This window comes from Papaver somniferum, chromosome 3 (assembly GCF_003573695.1).
Source record: "Papaver somniferum cultivar HN1 chromosome 3, ASM357369v1, whole genome shotgun sequence".
Taxonomy (NCBI): Eukaryota; Viridiplantae; Streptophyta; class Magnoliopsida; order Ranunculales; family Papaveraceae; genus Papaver; species Papaver somniferum.
Window position 1 is genome coordinate 162,067,818 of NC_039360.1, and position 13,798 is coordinate 162,081,615.

General features: G+C 33.9%; 1 long non-coding RNA gene across 1 annotated transcript; it reads right to left on the reverse strand.

Annotated features, from left to right (window-relative positions):
• Positions 1-5,936: 5,936 nt before the first annotated feature.
• On the reverse strand, positions 5,937-8,589 carry LOC113361819. Its single transcript, XR_003365346.1, has 2 exons — positions 8,336-8,589; positions 5,937-6,248 (listed from the first exon to the last, which is right to left on the reverse strand). It is a non-coding gene; the product is annotated as an uncharacterized LOC113361819 (long non-coding RNA).
• Between the last annotated feature and the right edge of the window lie 5,209 nt (positions 8,590-13,798).

Below are 13,798 nucleotides of genomic sequence, written 5' to 3' on the forward strand. Positions count from 1 at the left end.
ATAGCGATGACTTTTTCTTCTTCTTCTTTTTCAGACAAGAAATAACTTACTTCAGAAGCTTGAAGAAATTGTGTTAATGGAAACCCATAGCGATGACTTCTTCTTCTTATTATTCTTCTTCTTCATAGAAGAAAGAACTTCCTTCAGAAGCTTGAAGAAATTGTGTTAATCGAAACCCATAGCGATGACTTCTTCTTCTTCTTCTTCTTCTTCTTCTTCTTCTTCTTCTTCAGAGAAGAATGAACTTCATTCAGAAGCTTGAAGAAATTGTGTTAATGGAAACCCATAGCGATGACTTCTTCTTCTTCTTCAGAGAAGAAAGAACTTCCTTCAGAAGCTTGAAGAAATTGTGTTAATGGAAACCCATAGCGATGACTTCTTCTTCTTTTTTTTTTCAGAGAAGAAAGAACTTACTTCAGAAGCTTGAAGAAATTGTGTTAATGGAAACCCATAGCGATGATTTCTTCTTCTTCTTCTTCAGAGAAGAAAGAACTTCCTTCAGAAGATTGAAGAAATTGTGTTAATGGAAATCCATAGCGATGACTTCTTCTTCTTCTTCTTCTTCAGAGAAGAAAGAACCTCTTTCAGAAGCTTAAAGAAATTGTGTTAATGGAAACCCATAATGATGACTTCTTCTTCTTCTTCTTCTTCGTCTTCTTCTTCTTCTAAGGAGTCCCTAATCATTATCAGGATTAGGGAATCCCTAATCATTGTCAGGATGAACTCTTTTTAGATCTTTCTTCTGAGAATTAATTCTTGATCTGTTTCAAATAATAGTGATCTAAAATAATTGAAATACGTTCTTGTTTTTAACATATTGGGATTCTTTTCTGAAACCGATCATCATCGTCATCATCACAATGGCTCCGCCATCTCACAAGGGAAAGAAGCAGCAACAGAACGTATGGAAGCCATTACATAAATTAATACAGGATCCTTTTCCTATTAAAAAGCTTGAGTTATTCAGCAAAGTATTATTTGGAGGTGTCAGATACAAGGGAAAAGGGATATATGAAGGGTTTTTAGCAGTGGCCGGAGGAGACCCGATACCAGTTTCAATTCATCAGAAATCTGGAGGTTTCAGTGGTATAAACCACCAGAGCTTGCTCGGACATCTAGGGACTACAGTTTATCCTACTGATGCCATGAGTGGTACCACTGCTAGGACTAGAGCCAATTTCGAGTTATACCAGAATATTACAATGAAGCTTGAGGAGTACCTGCAAATACCCAATGGAACAAAGCCATTTCACTTTGTTGAAAGAGGCGGGCCGAATGGATCTAGAGGGCCGAATGGCACGGACACCAGGCCCACAATTCATTTCTTTGCCTTGCTTGAGTAAATTAATCTAACTCACTTAGTTCTGTTATTTCCAATTCTGTATTTTTATTTTGGAAGTGTGGATGTGACCTTTTTTTTCTTTTTGTTTCGCAGTCAATTATCAACTGTCTTAGATCGCATCTATGATTCCGGATATACTTACGCCTCGGAACTAAATAAAGCTTCTATAACAATTGAATTCCTAAGAGAGATTTCCTGTTTAGTCCACTAAACCCGATCCGGATTAGTGGCTAGTCCAGCGGGAAACGACATTTACTCCCTAGTCCAAAAAAGATTTGAAAAGAGTAAAATTACTCTACTAACCCTAACATATAATATACTATGTATGTTAGTAACATATGTTATATGTAGTAACATATATACTAGTATTAATACTAGTTTACTAGTATACTAGTATACATATGTAATATGTAGTAACATATGTAACTAGTATACATATGTAATATGTAGTAACATATGTAACATTATTAGTAATATTACATATGTAGTAACTAGTAACGTATGTAATATGTAGTAACTAATAGTATACTAGTATACTAATAATTACTAGTATACTAGTATACTAGTAACTACTAACATTACTAGTAATATGTAGTAACTAGTAACATATGTAATATGTAGTAACTAATAACTAGTAGTATACTAGTATACTAGTAACTACTAGTATACTAGTATTAATATGTAGTATGTAGTAAAATATGTAGTAACATATATAGAACAAATGTAGTATGTAGTAACATATGTTACTAGTATCAATATGTTATATACTGATACTACATATTAATATGTAGTATGTTATACATTGGCATTACATATTAATATGTAGTAACATTATTAATATGTGGTATGTTATATATTGATATTACATATTAATATTGATACTACATATTAATATGTAGTATGTTATATATTGACACTACATATTAATATGTAGTGTCATATTAGTATGTAGTATGTTATATATTGATATTACATATTAATATGTTACTAGTATACTAGTTACTACTAGTAAATTAGTCTACTAGTACACATGTTACTACTAGTATAGTAGAGTAGTTACTTGATACTAGTTTACTAGTATACTAGTATACATATGTAATATGTAGTAACATATGTAACTAGTATACATATGTAATATGTAGTAACATATGTAACTAGTAATATGTAGTAACTAGTAACATATGTAATATGTAGTGTCATATTAGTATGTAGTATGTTATATATTGATATTACATATTAATATGTTACTAGTATACTAGTATACTAGTTTACTAGTATAATACTAGTTACTATTAGTACTACTAGTATACTAGTATAGTACTAGTTACTACTAGTAAACTAGTCTACTAATACACATGTTACTACTAGTATAGTAGAGTAGTTACTTAATTTACGAGTAACATATTTTAGTAACATATGTAATATGTAGTAACTAATAACTAGTAGTATACTAGTAACTACTAGTATACTAGTATTAATATGTAGTATGTAGTAAAATATGTAGTAACATATATAGAACAAATGTAGTATGTAGTAACATATGTTACTAGTATCAATATGTTATATACTGATACTACATATTAATATGTAGTATGTTATACATTGGCACTACATATTAATATGTAGTAACATTATTAATATGTGGTATGTTATATATTGATATTACATATTAATATTGATACTACATATTAATATGTAGTATGTTATATATTGACACTACATATTAATATGTAGTGTCATATTAGTATGTAGTATGTTATATATTGATATTACATATTAATATGTTACTAGTATACTAGTATACTAGTTACTATTAATACTACTAGTATACTAGTATAGTACTAGTTACTACTAGTAAACTAGTCTACTAGTACACATGTTACTACTAGTATAGTAGAGTAGTTACTTAATACTAGTTTACTAGTATACTAGTATACATATGTAATATGTAGTAACATATGTAACTAGTAATATGTAGTAACTAGTGACATATGTAATATGTAGTGTCATATTAATATGTAGTGTCATATTAGTATGTAGTATGTTATATATTGATATTACATATTAATATGTTACTAGTTACTATTAGTACTACTAGTATACTAGTATAGTACTAGTTACTACTAGTAAACTAGTCTACTAGTACACATGTTACTACTAGTATAGTAGAGTAGTTACTTAATTTACGAGTAACATATTCTTTTTACTATTAATATAGTACATATTGATATGTAGTATGACCATATTGATACTATTAGTATGTAGTAACATATTACTAGTAATATTAAATGTGTTGATACTAATTAGATCTGTAAGGGTGTTTTAGGCATTTAGAAAATACATTTTATAATCTCCACAAAGTTTTTGGACTAGCGAGTAAATAATCTAGTCCAAAAACATGTTTTTGGACTAACGAGTAAATGTTTTTCGTGGGTGGACTAGCCATTAACTGGGTCATGAAAAATTGGACTAAATAGTAATTCCTACATTCCTAAACCATAAGCCCGTTTTTCGCCTGATGGACAACTTGCGTAGACAATCCATCTATCACAACAACGTGATGCAAAGTAAGAATCGTACCCTCCTTTCTTGGTTGCATTCGCTCGTTCAAATCTACATTCTGATTACTGATTGTTACCTGTTTTAAGATCCATGATCTCCAAAACCTTGGAGCTATTATCAGAGACTGCATTCCCAGGAGCGCCGCATCCGAGGACTTTATGTGCAGGATAACTAATCAGAACTGGTAAGCACCATCCTTTAGTTGTTATTTTTTTAATAAGAAAGGAGAGTTTTAGTAATTTAGAGGAAGCATTACATGGATAATAAGTCTGCAGATATAGCTGCATTTAACGAAGCAGTTATTTGACTCCCATTCTTCTGCTGCTGCAAAGAGTTTGCATCTCTTATTTAAGAAAAAACAGCAATCCTAGATGATATTAGACTTTGTCCAGTTAACTGCATTCTCCTTCCATCTACTGCCTCAGATCTACTGCTGATTCCGGTGCACTTCTAACTCCATTAGATGCACCTGCATAATTTCTTAATATTAGACCCACTCCTGTTTTACCATTAAGTTTGCAGAAAGCTGCATCAAAAATTATTTTAGTCACTGATTCAACTGGAGGTTTCCATGTATTAGTAGTAGAATAATTCACAGAGTGGTTATTATGAGTAGAGGTCATACTTACTCTTTGCCAGTCAGACATGTGAGTTTTCACATTCTCGACTATGTTTTCTGCATAGACCTGTATACCATTAAATATCACAGCACATCTATGTTTCCACACTTCCGAAATTATAAAGCAGTAAATATGTAAAATCTTAACATTTGCAGGCCTATAAATCATTATCAAACCATGAGGACACACCCATTCGTGAATATTTTTCCCTTGAAGAATATGAACCAAATTTAGATATACTGAATTGAGGACACAAGTAGTAACCTGACAATCTAGAAACAAGTGTTGTAACGACTCCATATGACTAGAACATAAAGGATAAGTGGTGTTTATGCTAGGAATGTGATTAGCTAATCTAGTTCTCACAGGGAGGCACCTATGGATCAGTTTCCAGACCATTTCTTATTTCTATTAGTAGTAATTGTAGTGTTTTTTTTTTTAGTTTACTGACATTCTCCCTACCTTATCTTTATATTGGATATTTCAGGCCCGGATCCGCTACTACCACTCCTGCCTCTCCATCATCTTGTTCTGCCTCATCATCGACTGCTGCTGCCTCATCGTCATCTAGTACTAACACACCTTTGTGTGTTGTTTCATCTCTGGAAGGTACATTACTAAGAGAAAATTTCATAGATAACTTCGTGGCTACCCCTCTCTCTATCAGAAAGCAGCCTCTCCGGTGGAGTTCCAGGAAGTACTTAGAGTTTGTACGCCGAGTGGTGGATTACATTGACATTACTGGAGGAAATCACAACTTGAAAAATGATTTGAACAACTCTTACACGTTCACTTCATGTTGGGATGAAAACTTTGAATCTTGGCTCTAGGACGATACCAACAATAAGTACAGATCTAGGAAACTTTTCAAAAGAGCTGGAGCCAGAAAAAAGCTGTTTAACTTACTCAAGTTCACTAGGCATGTCTTCTGCCACTATGGGGCATACCTCCAATATTGGGTATGTTTTCTCGTTTGTTATCTTTATGTTTTCTCCTTCGTTAGCTTTCATATTATTTAGATTCAGTTCTTTCACCATTTATTGACTCTTACGAACAAATAATATGTCACAGGGAATTTTAGGTTATGAGAATATCTACGAGTACTTGAGAGTTTTACACCCAGATTTCCTAATACGAACACATCGGATCTTCCAGAATCACTATCTACAGGTTAGGGTGCAGAATTCAGCTTGGGACGCTATGTTCAGAGATTTTGTTTCATTTTAGCTTTTCACATCTCATCTAGTTAAATGATGCTTCACCTCTATTTATCTGTTTTGCAAAAACATAAAATTGCAGTTGTATGACGACAATGTTAATTACAAATATATTGAAAGTTGTTCATTTTCTAAGGCCTGCACCCATTGTTGAGATATTCCAACATAAGAATTGCCAGTTGACACATAAGACAGTAAGAAAAATTCATAGTTTTTAACTCATAAATAGATGGAAAAAAATACATTTTTGATGATTAATTTAATCACTGAACATGCTATCTGTAAACTACACAGATCAAACAAAAAAAACAAAAAAAAAACAAAAGATTTTTGCCAAAATATCAGTAAGGAAACCACGTCCAAAAAAAACTCTCTGCAACTATGTATGGTTAGTCAAGTGAGGAGTAACTTAGCAGCTCTTGACCTTGCGTGTGCTGATTGTGAAGGTTTCTCAATAAGAAAGATACCGAGCTTTGCTTGAGAGCAGCAAAGTCTATTACACTCCGCCTGCAACAATTGAGAGGAAAAAAAACTATATCAGCTTTCAAATCCTAAAATGCTAATTGCTTAAGGAAATAGTGATGCTAATTGCTTACGACACACAACTGCACAATCTGCAAAACTTCTTTAAGTGCAGTAAAACTTGCAAACTTTCTGAAGCTTAACCGTTAAAGCATCAAGTTCACCGATATTGGAGAAAAAAATAATAGTTGGTTCTACAATGAGAATTACAAAATTACAAGCTCTGTTGACATGTTTATCGTATTCATCATAATTCAGAACAGTTCAGGAAAATTTGATTTTTCAAAAATGTTTCCTAGGGTTTGATGAAGATGGAATATGAATTATACTCAACGATCTTCACTGAAGAGAAATATACCTTAAATCTATTGCAAATGCTACTGCCTACTGCTAAACCTTTTCGACTAATTATCTGCTTAGTCAATGATTCACTGAACAATGCAAGGTGATACAGTTGCTGGCACTTTCCTATCAGATATAGATACAATTTTAGCTGCTAGATAACCAAAATACAATCTGTGTACAAGGAACAAGTCTTCCAGCATCATTAAGAACACTTCTGGCTTTAGCACAAACTTGAGAATTCCATACATCTCATACAAATCTTCAACCCACGGCATTTTTAGACATGAAGCAAACATCGGCAGTATTCTTAAAAGATTCTGGAATATATGGGGAAGACAAAGGTGGAACTAGGACAATGAATTATGCAGCATTGTGTTCCCAAAACCAGAATGGTCTAAATGTCGAATATGACCTGCACCACCCAATATATTCTAAGTTAAAGCCATCACTAACCACAAAGGCCCAAAAAAGAATAACACTAGCAGTCTGCAAAATACTTTGATACTTGATCCTTCCCATGGAGATTAATTAACGGTAGAATACAAAGTTAGATCACAGAGAAAGTAATACCACGGTTAGCAATTACAACACTAACACAAGCAGTATGTAAAAGCTAGACAAAAACAAGAAAGACTAAAATTTGGATCCCTAAAATTATCAATCCGGTAACATTAAGAAGTAAGAACACCTTACTACTGCACAGGTTTTCACTTCCCTTGATTTTGCCTGCATATACCTATTTAATTCCATGCATAGACGTTGCTAAGAAAATGCACACTCAACAAAGCAATATATATCTTAAAGACAGAATAAAAGTAACTTAAAATATATGTAACTCACTAAGATGGTGCCAGTAGGTATAGGATAAGGTTCACACAAAGGTTACTAGTTATCCTATTTTAAAATGAAAAAAAAGTAAGCTCAAGGAATGTTGCCAGTTTATAGGAATATTTTTTTTCCGGTGTCGCATCTTCCTGGAGGTGCTTGAAAGTTGCGGCTTCTTGTCTCCACAATTTCAACTGCCTCCATTGTTTTTGTATCTTCTTCCCCAGGTTCTTTCAAGCAAAGTGCAGTGTTCTCGGGAGACTATACATTAAACTCCACAAGCCTCTTTCAATAACCATATGTCAGAATATATGGCTTCTTGGGTATCTAGACAAACACTCATTATACACCCTTATTGTATTCCTAAACCAATCACCGTTTGGTAGCCAAGGAAAGGAAGTCATGAAGGATTTTTGGAAAGCATTTCCTTAACCAAATCAAAGGTGATGATGTTTTCTAATTTAGGGTTCATCCAATAGAGAGCTCCGCTGGTAACAGCTTCATCCTAATACTAGACTTTGAAATTATAAGTGAACTTTCCAAGTTTTCTCCATCCATCACCACTTCCCGGACTAGAGTGTACATGTGAACTCCTATGCGTGCCTTGTACTTATAGATTCTTATTACGAACAAAGTCATTGGTCGAAGAAGCATAACCAAATGTACTCATTAAACGGCCATACTACTAGCATCACAACAATAATCTCACTTAGTCTTAATATCAAGGAAGCACAACATATTCCTTGCTCCAAATACAAACAGAGCAACCCCATTACATGAACCAATAAATCTAGAATTTCTAAGCGGAGAGGTAAAATTGAACCTTGTAATTCTATGAATGGGTGTAGTTGAATTATCATGGTAAAACTTTTGATCAATCAAATCAATAAAACAAAACTTACCAGAATCAGTAGGATGAATTGATATGTTCAGTGTAATCCCTTATCGGAGAAACTCGAAATGATCCCCCGAAATCCCCTTGTAGTTGAAGGCAGAAGCGAAAATTATTTTGAAATACTCCATCGCAACCCACCCCTTTGTAGTTGAAGAAAGAAGTGATAAACTTGGAATTTTGAAACAAGCAAAGATTTACAGAGAAAAAGTCTAGGGTTTATGAGAAATACGGCGATGGAATTGGGGATTTTTTGAGTGTGGAAAGAAGAGTAAGGCAGGGAAATGAAGCCTTTTTAAAAGAACGAGGAACATGTTTATTTACAATACTTGGGCCGGTTTTTCTGAGGCATTAACCCACCACTCATATGCCATGCCAACTGGCCTGAAAAATTACCCAAGCCATCATGGAAAAATAGTTAACCGGTCGACTCTGTACTGTTCGCTGGGTTTTGAATCTCCAACTGCTCATTCTCTACCGCTATAAAAATGTGAATCTCAAACACAAAATTTACACAAAATTTTTTATCCAATTTTTTTTATCTTTTCTTCCAAAATAATTCAAATGGCAGAATTTGAACTCCAACATACTTGGCTACCCAACTTGATTTTTCGGAAGTGGTCCTTCAAGCCGCTGTTAATAAGATATGTGACATTTATAAAAAAAATAGGTAAAAACCAAAGAACTCTACAAGTTTTGAATATTAACCAAATCAAACCTGCAACAAAGAAAAGTTTAAAGCAAGAAAAATTTTAGGGCATAAGAAGATAAACAAAAAAAAACTCGTTCTTGAACGCGTTGATTGGAAGATTGGTGAAATTAAGGAGATTTTTTTGAAGCATGTATTATATTGTAAGTTATGAAGAAGATAAAAAAGATAAGTTATGAATATCTAGTTGTTATCTAGATTTATGAAAGAGGCACTAATGTGAATTAAAATTCGAAAATTAGATTATAAAATTTAATGAAAGATGCACTAGTTTATATTTTAATAATATCTTAAACTTACCTTTATTAAGATTTGACAATAAATTTAAAATAAAATGCATCATACAACTGTTAATCTCAAGATTTGATAACAACTATATTTGGGAAACATTCTCAAGATTTGATAACAACAATCGAATTGAGAATATTTTCCCACTATGTTGGGCCATTCAACCCGACACATTTTCTCCACATCAAACTCGTTTTGATCATTTACTCGGTTTCGATTGCCTTCAATAAACGCAACAAAAAACAAGATCACATCCTTGTTGATTACTTGGAAGCGATGACACAAGGAATTTGCATCTCGATTATTGAGTTTCAATGTTACTTCTTGAAATCTCTGAAATATGTTTTTCTATACAATAAGTTGTTGTTGTTGTACACCATTGACCTGGTTTTGTGTAAAAACAATAAAGCTAAATCTGCGACCCGGAACTGACATATTGGATTTAAGGAGTGAAATATTGAATTTGTGGATTGAAAGCATGAAGATTGAAGAAATGGTGTGAGTTGAAATGAAATTGGATATTGTATTTATAGGGTGATCATCAATTGATGACAGTTGGATAAGATGCAGGGATGGGCCGAGTCTATACTGCTGGTGGTCGACTATTGACCGTTCTGTGTAGATTACACCGAGCGATCGAGTCTCCACCGCTCGGTAGAGACTCGACCTGGCCTAGTAAAGTGGAAAATTTGAGGCTTTGCCTCCTCCATAGGAACCATTATTATATGCAGGAATGGAAACTAACATATATTGGATTAGTTAGAGCAAGTCCAATGGGATCGTCAAACTTACATATTTTTCGTTTGATATCTATAGTAGGAGCATGTTCGTTATTTGCTGACTGGGGTTCTGGATCTGACTCGTCCAGAGTCAGGTGTCAACCCGTCTTTTTTTTTTTAAATCTGATCTAAGTCAGATGTAACCCCCGACTCGGAACCATTTGAGTCAGTAATAAAATACCACTGATTCATGGGAACAAACCATTGACCCATATTTTGAAGTCAGATGAGTTAGTTTTATTCAAAAAGCAAACATGTTGAGTTAGATCCAGATGAGTCGGATAATTTCAGTCAGATCCAGGCGAGTCAGAGTTAGACGAGTCATGCGAGTCAATAGAAAAAAAAAGATTGGCAAATGCTTAAAATGGATGGACAGACACTCAAATAAAAGGATTTTTCCATCGCGTCTTAACCGTAGACGAGTGCATTAGCTTAGATCCGTCGGCCACATCTGGGCCGATGCTCGGCTCAGATTAAGACGAGCCTCGTCCCATAACACGATGAGTGGCCTTGGTTGTGTGGCAAAAGAAAGTCTCATTCAACAGCCCTCAATCCGCTCCATATAAATAAACCGATTTCAACTAAAAAATCATACCTTCTACACCCGCAACTTCTTATAATTTTACTTCAATCTTAATCTTTCAATCTCAAAATCATAATCTCAAAATATATCAAAAATAGATTCACAAAAACATGGTTCCCAAAGTTCTTTGTTCTAATTATACTCAAAAAGAGAATTTAGCTCTTTGCACAACTTATGTTTTTCAAACAATAAATAATATCCATAGTGATAGGATTTTTTCACAAACGACTTTTTTGGCATAAATATTTTTTCAATGTTTGCTGCACAAACATGCAACCTGAAAAACCGTGATGCTCGTGGATTGTTGAATCATTTTCAAGCAATTTGTGATGTTATAGCCTATTTCTTGGTTTGCTAATACAAACAAACCGAAATAGATTGAACAATTAAACTGAAGCTGAAGTGATTCAGAAAAATCTAGCGGTATGGCATCAAACTAATGGAAGACCTTTTCTTTTCTTAGCTTGTTTCAACATCTTTAGAAATATTCTCACGTTCAACCCCTTCTGCCTTCTAGATGCTCCACCAGCTGCTCCACTAGTCGCACCATGAATGAGGATATTAATTACCTGGCTTTTATAGTTTCGTAGTAACTGAGTTTAATGTAATTTTATTGAATCTAATGTAATTTGTTTTTTTGTTTTTCTAAAAAGAAAAAGAATGTTCAAATTAATTATAATATATTATATAGATGGTGCAAATACAAAGACATTTCCATTAAACACTAGACAAAATAACGATAGTGGAATCAATTTTTACACATAATCAGTCCATTCCAACTTAAAACACGATGGACATTTTCGTAAGTGTTTTTCGCATGTGTCCTCTTCTGTAGAAGTATGCAAATGCATAAAAAATGTTTACAACCAGAGCTAGAGAATCTACTACTCAACTCTACTTCTATGCGGTGGTCGTGTTGTGACTTTTTCAAGTTCCAAGTTTTTGCACAATGCTTCTACTTTTTAGTCTTCCTGTTCCTTCATAACATCAGCTACCGTCCGTGGTTCTTCACGACCGTTAGGACCTTGACATTACAAACACATGAGCTTTTCTGGTTGTAATTGTAACTGCCAAATTTAACCATTTTCTGGTTTTGGTCTAATCAATAGTCAATAGTCTAAGTCTTAGAGCAAAACTATGTATCTGATTATTATTTTTTAATAAATTTTTCTTGTCATCAAAATAATTAAAAAAAAATAGTGGTGCTTTCTTATTTTCGAGTGCCAATTCGTGCACACTCTTTAACGAGTGTATACATTTCAATTCCTACTCTTGATTAAATTTAGAGAGTTATGTAACGAGGGTGGTGATTCTAAACATGGAGGGTAATGGGGCCATCAGTTAAAGAATCAACCAATCATAGAATATGTGAAATATACACTCGTTAGAGGAGTGTGAACAGATTTGGACTCCTTATTTTCAATTTTGAGAATTCATTATGGCCAAGTGTCCCTCTGTCATTGGTGGGGTTACGGGCATAGAGGATCTGGAGACGTGCGTGGTGGTGATGTAACAAACATTTTCAAACCTGATTCGGTTTCTTAATGGCGTAAGGATGTAAAATTAGGAAAGTGTGGTTTGATGGTGTTATGGCTATAAATAGAGATCGATGGAGCCCAATTGAAACATAGAGAAGTATGGTTATAAAGACGGGAAGAAGATAGTTGTAGATACATAGTTGTTTTAGGTGATCAGAGTCGCAAAGAGAGAGGACTGGCCTAGCTACGTTAAGGTTCATTCATTAGAAAAGAATTCAATTCATTCAACTAATAATTCTCTTTTCTATTTTTTTTTTAACCAAACCCTATTTCCCGATTCATTCCGTTTCAACTCTATTTCGTTTTTGAGAGAGAAAAACCAATCGTGAGTCTAACATGAGGTGTACATCGACAGAGAAGTTCTGCCAGAAAGCTCTAAGGTATCAATCATTCTAGAATTTTTCATCATTCGTACCATTTTCTTTATTATAGAATAATTTTGTTTGATTCATGTTTGTTCTAACTAATATATCCCTTCTTACTTTAGGATGTTTAATTTTGCGAAGATCATTAAGAAGGAAGACTATGAATATTCTGATGCTAACAGGTAATATCTTGAATCTAGTTTGGCTTTCCTAACTTCCCTTAATTGGTTAGTGTTGTTAATAACTCTTTACTCTATTTATAAATAAAGTATCCGAGATCTAAATTTTGTTATATCTTGTGTTTGCGTTGTTTTTAATTTTTGCAGAGAGCGTATGAGGGATATTTTGAATAATCCGACAAATTTTTCAGAGGATGAAAAGATTAACACCCTACTAAGCTTTCACAAAGATACATGCGTCAATGTAATTTTACGACTTTATCCATCTTTTGGTACCGATGTTCTACGTCTGGATGCATTTGAAGACTTGAAAATCCTTAAAGTAAGTAACTGCATGTTCTTACCACGACAACCGATGCTGTATAGCCTGTATGGTACACATATAAATTAAAATTACTGATGATGACTTGTGTTTCTTTTTCCAGGAATTTGAGTCCGTACTGGTCGATCTGGAATTTGAAAACCGACGTACTTGTGAGGATGCAATTTACCACAAATTGAGAGCAAAGATACGACTACTAAAGGTTCTAGATACTTCCATATGTTATTTCTTTTAAATTGTTTTTGTTGCCTTGAATATCTTCCGCTTGTGATCATCATGATGTTGTTTCATATATTACCGGTCGTTTAAAAACATAAACCATTTTGCTCTTGTCTGACATCGTTCGCTTCTTAAAACAGATGAGATCTGCAATGTCAAGTTTTCTACAATCTCCCGACGCCCAGCTCCTCCCAGAAGATATCAAGAACTGGATGCTGCAAAAGTTAGAACACAATGACAAAGACGAAGAAGATGACGACGAAGATGATGATGATGAGGATGATGATGAGGAGGATGAGGATGTACATGATAATGATAAGGAACGCCTACTGGGTGCTAAAATAGAAATAGGTGGTGTACTTGCTTATCTCCAAAGTCTAGGAGCTGATATGTCCAAGTACCAAGATAGCGATGGTGATGAAGATCCCAAATTTATGGATGATAATCCTATAACTCAAGCCACAATAGATCAGTACATGGTAAGAGCTTTA